At 34.7% G+C, this 9471-nt stretch overlaps 1 pseudogene; it reads right to left on the reverse strand.

Moving 5' to 3' along the window:
• Positions 1-263: 263 nt before the first annotated feature.
• LOC116419769 lies at positions 264-6293 on the reverse strand (annotated as a pseudogene).
• Positions 6294-9471: the final 3178 nt, after the last annotated feature.

Here is a 9471-nt window from a genome sequence, read left to right on the forward strand (position 1 = left end):
GAAAGTCTCTTATTTTGTTGAATGTGTGTGACAATTTTAAATAGATTTCATTCTCCAGGACAAAAATTGCATTTCCATTTGTTTACAATACTGAAAAAGTTCAATGTTGCTTACTTCTCTCCCTCTGCACACATTCAAGTATTCAGAATGCCCATATTTACAAAGTGCCTTAAATATTACTTTTAAAGTGCTACTGCTTTGGCTACAAATTTGAGTACTTCACTCTTTAGAGACTGTGTGGAATATTATTTTTTCTTGTGAGTTTAATCAGCCTCTTCAATGGTGTGTCCAGAAAAAGTGCCTCTGGATGGGGCTGTTCTACACTGCAAGAATTCATTAGGAATGTCTCCTGGAATTCCTCCTGCACTCTGGTACAGTCTAATAATTATAGGATTGCAGATCTTCTTCAATTCTTTCTCTTAATGCTCAAATGGTTTCTTCTCAGCAGTCTTTCTTTTATCCAGATAGTTGCTTATACCAATACATTTGTCAAGGGTTTTCTGTTTATCTTTATCACCAATTTTGCCTTGAGGTTTTTCATCCTTCATAGTCACCATCAAGATTCAAAAAGATTCTTGGAAGCTAACTTTTCCCTTGGAAAAAGGAAGCCTTTTCCACAGGGTTCAGCATGCAATGGAACAGATCAGCACTCAATTCTTTGAAATGCTTGAGGCAGTCCTATTCCCTTGGTCATTACCATATGGAAGCTTCTCATATTCAGCCTTGTTTTTCTCAGTCATGTGAACCATATATTCAATGTTTCTTTTGCTCAGACAACTTTTGTCATTGGTGATGGTAATCTTGTTTTCCCTCCCTTCCTTCCCTCCCTAGCAGATACATTCAAAATGTCATTTATATCAATATTAATTGCTACTTCAATTTAAGGAATATCTCTGGGGGAATTTGTGGAGCTCAAAATTGCAAATCAGGTTATGGTTATTATCATTTGTCATTGCACTTTCATGTTCATAAACGTAGTTAAGCACCCAAGGCTGGTTACCTGAATAGATGGTAAAGGTCTATATCTGGTGTATTGTTGGTATTACATTAGATTAGATTACATAGAAGTCATAACTTCTCCAGCAGTTTCAGGTCCGAGGGACAGAGGAGTGACATCCAACAGTGGCAAGTCTTGCATATTTTCAGATTTGTCTCCAGACAAAATGGCAGCCCAAACAATTGCATGATAAACAAAACCCTCATCAAGATAGATACTCTCGTTGAGTTCCTTGCCATTGAAGAAGTCTTGTAGGACTTCTCAATATTGGGAATGTTAGTGGAACCACCCACCAAAATAATATCATTTATCTGTAATCTCTTAAAGCCTTTTCCACAGGGTTCAGTATGCAATGGAACAGATCAGCACTCAATTCTTTGAAATGCTTGAGGCAGTCCTATTTCCTTGGTCATTACCAGTAATCTCCACTCCCCATTTTAGAAGACTCCCACCCACACAGGAATAAGAAGTGCCAAGTTCAATGCCATCAATGAGTCTGTTCAAAATATTTGCTGAGGGAAACTGGTAAGAGTTCAGGAAGTTTCCTGGCTTCTCTCCACCATCTTTGTTCTGCCTTAATCGAATATTATTATGATATAGGAAATGGGAGCAGGGGTAGAAAAACCATTTATACAGATATAATATTTTAGAGGAAATTCACTTTAAACTGTCTAGTTAAAGGGTGATGGATCATGAATCCAAAAAAATAAAAATGAAAATAGGAGCACTCACCTCCTAACAAAGAAGTGATAGAATTAAATGCAGAAAGATACATACATTTTTGGACATGACCAAGATGAAAAATTGATTTACAGTATTGAGTGAGTCTCTATTTTTGAGAATGTTTTGTTTGTTTGTTTTAATCTTCTCAATGGTGGGAAAGAAGGTAGTATGAATAATAAAGAAAACAAAAACAAAAACAAAAACAAAGTGGATATTTTTGATATGATCTAATACCCTATATTTCTTATTAATTTAATTTATGCTTCAGCAGTGGTGTTGTAAAATTAAAATTAAAGAAAACATTGAATAACACTGCCAAAGAGGAATGGCAAAAATATACTGTATCACCTTCCCCTCAAAAAAAAAAAATACATTTTTTATTTAGCCAGTACCAGGCAATAATACAATCACAGTTTTTACAGTAACTAGTTGGTCAGATTTTTGATGAATTGATTAATAGCAAGTCGAATTTGTGATAATACACTGACTCTGATCCATTACTTTGTTGATAGCATGGCATGATTTTAGTAAAACATTTAGCTGCCGTACATATTTCTTAGAGACAGAGATGAGAGTTGAGTGATAGGTGAATACCAGAGGTAGATAGGGCTTGGCAAGTCCTCATACAAGCTACTAATCCTCCCTGTGATGAATATTATACAGAGGGGTACAATCCTTCCATATACCTCATTGCATGAGAAAGGCTAAACCAGATTGAAAATAAACAACAGGTTTCAACCCCTTTGGTGAATTAAGAGATGTCTATCCCAAACATGAAAACTTCTCCTGGCAGAATAGGTAGATGAGGACAATTTGTTACAATGGCAATGAAAGCCCCTGAGTAGTTGCTGTGGACACTTTAAAAGTTTGGTCAGATGTTGAAGAAATCAAGAGCATCACCTGTCATTCTGACAGTGGTCTTGTCCCTGGACTTTGACTACTCTGGAAGAGAGGAATGCTGATAACTATGTGCAACTCTGTCTCACTTAAATCCAATTCTTGCACAAGTCAAGACATCACCCATGATGTTATTGGTCCTCTTTGAAAATAAAAGATGTAGAACATCAACATAAAATATAGAACATTTGAAATGAATGTGTCTGAGAAGGTTAACTGAACATTTATCACAAATCATTGTTTTTGATCCATGCCAGAGGTTGAATATTGATTCAAAATCTGTAAAGTAGTGTCAGATTATATTCCAGCTTTCTTCACTTTTGTTACCCATGGTTTGATCTGTAATCACATCATGAGGCTGATAGTTTTGTGAAACACTTACTTATATCCAATTTACAGACAAATCAAAACATCACTTCATATGTCAATTGTCTTTTTAAAAAATGAAGGATGAATAACAATAACAAAATAATAAAGATGCATTAAGGGAATTTAAATTAAATTCTTTGGTGTCTTAGGCAACTTTTTAAGACCTCAAGTTTGATGAATTTCAGATATGTCTAGAGGAAGGGAGTTTCTTATATTCATGTTTTCATAGGTCTCAATCAATCACTCATAAAATATAATGGAGATTCAATAAAATACTGACGTGGGGGAAATCCAAAAGCAGTTTTTCCATTAATAGACAAATACCTTTCATTATTCCCATGATAGAATCACCATATGATCTTCTATATAGAATATGAAAAATTAAATGTCTGTTGAATTAAATTGAATTGAATCCAGCATTAAAAGTCGGATTTTTAATATACTTATAAAGCATTTTGCCCTCTTAGGCAAAATTAGAAACAAAAAGAACCTCTTCGAATAAGACAAATTTCAAATACTTAATAATAAAATGTTTCCCACACCTTTCTTTTGCTCCTTGAACTCTTTTTTGACACTAAAAATAGGAAAATTTTAATATGTTGATGAATGTAGTGTAATACATACATGCATGAAATCAGGAGTCCTGAAATGGAAAACTATTCCCTATCCCAAAAGAATCACTAAAATTCTTTCTTTCTTTCTTTCTTTTTTAAATTGCATTTGATTGACTAGAATAAAATTCCCTTACTATATATTTTGTACTAGGTGATAGGTAAACTAATAGTAGGTCTGGAATTTCTTTACTCTGGCTCACTGAGATAACGTCATCTTCACTACCAACTGCTACCTACCAGACAAACAACTCAACCACATAATGAGGTACCAGTTTCTGCCCAGTTACCATAACTAAACCAGTACAAAAGAACTCAATGACTCCTTCAACAAAGGAACACAAATCTAAGCTGCTCTGCTAATTCTGGCTTTCAGCTTGTCAGTTCCAGATTTCAAGGGAGCTGCCAATTTCCTTCCCTCCTTCCTAGCTGATGGAGAAAGGTAAAATGGGTCTAGAACAAAGAAGAAAAGGACAGATAAAGAAAAGTTTGAAGAGCAAATATCTAGTTAAGCCCCAGGAAAGAAAGATTATGGTGGAGGGAGTAGGCTACCAAGGGACAAAGTAGGGGTCAGCTCCCTAGCCATTAATGCTATGATCTCTATCACATTGTTACAGAAAAATATATACCAAATCATGCAATGGTCCACTACAAATAATCTTATCTAAAACTAAATTAATTTATTGTTCTTGAGCAATAATAAATACCTTTTATGCTCAAATAAGTGTCAATAATAACAAGAAAAATAAAAGCATTTATATAGCACCTACTATACACTATGCATTATAGTAAGTGCCTTATAAATATCTACTACACACCATCTAGCTGCCTAAAAATAACGATGTCAAGTGATTCTTGAATAAACCTTAGGGAACATCATATCCAAATCTCTAATTTTACAGATGAGAAAACCAAGGATAAGAGAAGTTAACTTATCTCTGATCACATGGCTTGTAACTTATTAAAGCAGGATTTCAGCTGAGATCTTTCTGAATCCAAATGAGCTACTCTAACCACTACAACAATTTCCCAATTAGTGAGACTAATAAACCATTATGTAGTGGTCACATATGAGTTCAAATTAGCACATTCAAGGTTATAATTATATAAAAGCCTCTCCGATGAAAATATTCAGTATGAATTTAAGTAATGTAGCCATTTTACAAGATTCATTATTTGCACTGAGACTTAGTTATGTACCATATAGTTTCCTAGGAATTCTTATGTGATTTTATATTATCTCTTTAAAAATAATATTAAAAGTGGAATGGCATGTCTATTTTCATTGAAAAATATAAAGCTTTCCTCTTTGTCTCTGTTTTGGACAAGTTAACTCATTAACATATTTGAAATATTAGGGGCATGAATAGGAGATAGAAAAATAGATACTTGCTTTGTCTTTTTTTTTTTTTTTGCTTCTAATTGTGATGTTGCATATGAATCCCTTTCACTGGGAAACTCCCACTAATTACTATTTCTGTAACTATTATCTATTGGTAATGATTTTTGGGTATTCATAAGTCAGATAAGGTTTAAGGAATTATAGCTATATTACGGAGCTTGAGTATGCAATTAAAGAGTCGCTTTATTTTAAGCAGTGAGACATTATTAAATGGTGTAGTGGGTGCTAGTGGAAGCATCCCACATGGAACCAGAAGAGCAATCAGAGTGGAAATCTTTGAGAAGAAGATGAGGAAATCTTTGTGCTGGCCATCCATTGGAAGACAGCCATCTATACACCAGATCATTGAAAGATCTTCATTAGCTCTTGTCAGCTGAGCCGTGTTTGGTTCAATTCCAAATTACCATAATAAAGTCTATATCCTGTCCAATGTGATTTGGGGTAACAATTGTCTAAAATGACAATGAACTTCCAGAAGCTGGTGCACCTGCAAAAATTGACAAATGTCAGTCCCACAACATGCTAACTCCTCTCCATATGATCTTCTTTTAAAATCAAGTATTGCATGGGACTTTTTCCATCCCATCTTCTTTAGACCCCTCACTATAAACATTTAATTTCAAGTATTTTTTTCTATTTATTGTATTATTGGTTCAAAATCATTCTTTCTGCAGTGATATTTCCACTGAACTCCTGCCTTGCCATCTCCTTGCCCTGCCCTACAGGACATGAAAGCTGGGATATTTGAGAGTGCTCTAAGACTTGGTACTAATATTATTCTGCCCTTTATGAACACAGTTTTTTCCTTCTGGTTTTCTTTCCTACTGAACTCAGATGCTATTGGGTTTCTGAGGGACAATTTTCCACATGGGCAGATGTTTAGGCATCCTGAAAGTGTTTAACCTGGGTTCTAGGCTGAAGAATATTCAGGGAAGACTAGGGTCTCTGGTATTAGGACTGCTAAGCTCTTTTCAGAGCTACTTTTAATCACTGGTATCCACCTGATTTGCTAAATTCTTGCAGTTTAAGAAGCTGTCATGTGAACACTGGCCATACCCCAGTAATCCATTTTGGAAGACAGGCTAAATCAGTTTGAAGGCAACTGAGTGGTCTCAACCCATCAGAATTAAGTATCTGCACCAACTTTTGTGATGACTTCCTTCATCTATGAGACTGGCAAATGAGAACAATTAATTCCAATGGCCATGAAGATTGCTGGATCAGATACTGTGGAGCCCTTAGAGTTTTTTTAGATATCAAAAATGCCAAAATCATCACTTACAACCCGAGCCATTGCCAGTCATTTTGACTTCTTATTGCTGCTGCTGGTACTGTTGTTGTTATTAATACTGGACTCCAAATTCTCTGGAACAGAGAGGTAAAAGAGCAGTTCTTAAATCCAATGTATATTCTACTCAAAAGACATTACCCTTCTCACTTGACAATTTTTACCTACCTCTATTTTGTGATTTACGTACTGCTTACTCAGATTCACCCTTATTACCACTTGTGTTGGATAATACACTACATGGAGGATATGTAAATTTTCATTACCATGTTTGAAAGGGGAATCTTTAGTATTCAAGAGTCATCATTCTTTCCACGTTGTCCCATGGACATGAAGCACATGAAAGGAATATTTCCAGTCGGTGCAAATATTTGCATGCTCTCTTGAATCTGGATGGAGCCCATCTGAGAGCTATTAACTTAACCTTCCAGGTGCATTGGTAACTTTGGTCTTTAACACTTTGAAGACAGATTTCCGCTTAAGGCCCCACTGAAAGAGTTCAGAGTCATATAAGGGCTTTGCAATAAGGCCAAAACTGGGGATCAAATCCTACAAAATCCAGTCTAATGACTGGTTGATGGATAATAGAGAAAGGTCAGGAATTACTTCTTTAAGGTCAGATTAGGAAAAGCTAGGATATCCTCAATCTTCTCTTAAATCAGCAATCTAGAGGTGAGAGTGAGCTTGTGTCCTAAATAAATTAACACACTTTATTGCTATCTGTGACTTAATTATGGGAATTCTATATTCTCTAGAGGCAAAATTGTTCAAGGTAAAGACAGGCTTCTAGAGAGACTTCCTGAGTGAAAACACAGATCAAGATGTCATCTACAGATTGAATCAGGAATCTGGAGGACAAAATTAAGTCTCTGAGGTCCTGGCTGGGAACAAATGGGGGCTGTTTCTAAATCCCTGGAATTAACAAAGTATATAGATTGGAAACTGTTGAAATCACTGCCTCATTTACTGCCATAATGTCTTGCATCATTCAGAATGCTCCATTTGACTTTTTCATAGGGAGTAAAGGGATATTACAAGATGAATTCATTACCTTGGGTAAATGTCTTAAGTTTCTCATAGTTTGCTTGTTTGTTGATTCCTTAGGTTGATCTGGTCTCTCCCTGTCTCTATCACTATGATAATTTTACAATGGATCAATTACAGGAACTTTTGTGGCTCTGGAATTTATTGAATGGGGTGTGTTTCAGATAAACCATTCCTAAATTTTTAGTCCAGTTCCCAAATTCTTTCCTTCTCCTCTATGATATAACAAGAGGATATGATAACGGGAAGATCACCCCAGGTTAAATCAAACTGTAGGGCGACAGTTTTAAAGCCATCTGTGAATTTGATGACGTCTTCAGAATATCACTTCAAATTCTCATTGATTTGAGTCAGATTTATCATTGAGAAAAGAACATGAGTGTGTGTATGTAGTATATATATATATGTGTGTGTGTGTGTGTGTGTGTGTGTATGCATATAAACATACACATACAGACAGACACTACAGGCAGCTTATTTACTACGAAAATATAGGTTGTTGTCTTCAATTTTATCTTTTGCCTTACTTATGTTAAGTAAGTTTTCTAAACAAAAGTCAAAGAAGATTTTTTGGGGGGGAGATAGAGGAATAATGGATTCTGATTAAAAAGGCAAAATGTAGGTTATTTTGTATAATATGGGCATAGAAGAATTTAAGTTAAAAATGGGAATATGAAATTCAATCTATTTTCTATCCAGCCTAGGGCTAAAAGTCAAAATGTGGACAAAGGAATGTTTTTGGAGTAATCTGGGAATTATTGTACTTTTGATTAGAAAGTAGAATTTTACTTGATTAGGGGAAATGTTTTTACAAGATAAGGGTTATAACCAAGAAACTAAGAAATAGAGGACAAATGGCAGATTTTCTGTAAGGGATGAATTATTTCAGATCAAAAAAGAAATTATAATAAAAGAGTTCATAAATCTTTAACCTCTAATTCTGGATACAAATTGGCAGATATATTGGAGTAGCAATTTTCCCATCAGTAACTCCCTTCCCCTAGTCCTTCTGGATTTGGTGAGTAGTCTTTTGTTCCTGGCTGCCTTCAGGTTATCTTTAAATGTTTTCCACCTCTGTTGGGAGACCTTGACAAGGATATGTGCTATATAAGTGATAGAACTTTATAAATGTTCTGAATTCAATTTTGGTTATTTTTTTGTCTTCTTCCTTTCTCTTTTCCAAAAGTATTTTTGAATGATATTCCCCCTGCTTTTTACTTCTTTTTTTTTTTTATTAAAGCTTTTTTACTTTTCAAAACATATGCATAGATAATTCTGCAACATTAGCATTTACAAAACCTTATGTTCCAGTTTTTCTCCCCTTCTCCCACCTCTGCTCCCCTAGATGCCAAGTAGTCCAATATATGTTAAACATGCTAAAAATAGTCAAATCCAATACATGCATATATATTTATACAATTATTTTGCTGTATAATAAAAATCAAATCAAACAAGAAAAAATGATGAAGAAAATAAAATACAAGCAAACAACAAAAAGAGTGAGAATGCTATGTTGTGAACTACATTCAGTACCCATAGTCCTTTCTTTAGATGTAGATGGCTCTTTTCATCATAAGACCATTGGAATTGGCCTGGATCATCTCATTATTGAAGAGAGCCATGTGCATCAGAATTGATCATGATATAGTAGTGCTGTTGTCATGGACAATGATCTCCTGGTTCTGCTCATTTCACTTATCATCAGTTCATGTAAGTCTCTCCAAGCTTCTCTGACATCATCCTGCTAATCATTTCTTATAGAACAATAATATTCTAAAACATCCATATACCATCATTTATTCAGCCATTCTCAATTCTACATAATAGATTTGCAGTTTCATATATAGTTTCCTTATTATACTATATTATAGAATTGCTTTTATAATTCCATAAATTAAAATTTTAATAAAATGAAAAATATGGTACTGATTTCACTCTTGGTTTGGACATATATATGTATCACCACACCATGGGACCAGTACCCTAACTTGCATTGACAGTTCTGTCAACAAATTTCAATTACAGGGATAACTTGCCCACTGCTAATAAGGTAATTTGTAAGTCCCCACCTATGTATTTACCAGTAAAAATCAGACAATGGACTTAGTTAACTCTTATGTAGTAAGAAGAGTTGGTATGA

Source organism: Sarcophilus harrisii, chromosome 1, assembly GCF_902635505.1.
Source record: "Sarcophilus harrisii chromosome 1, mSarHar1.11, whole genome shotgun sequence".
Taxonomy (NCBI): Eukaryota; Metazoa; Chordata; class Mammalia; order Dasyuromorphia; family Dasyuridae; genus Sarcophilus; species Sarcophilus harrisii.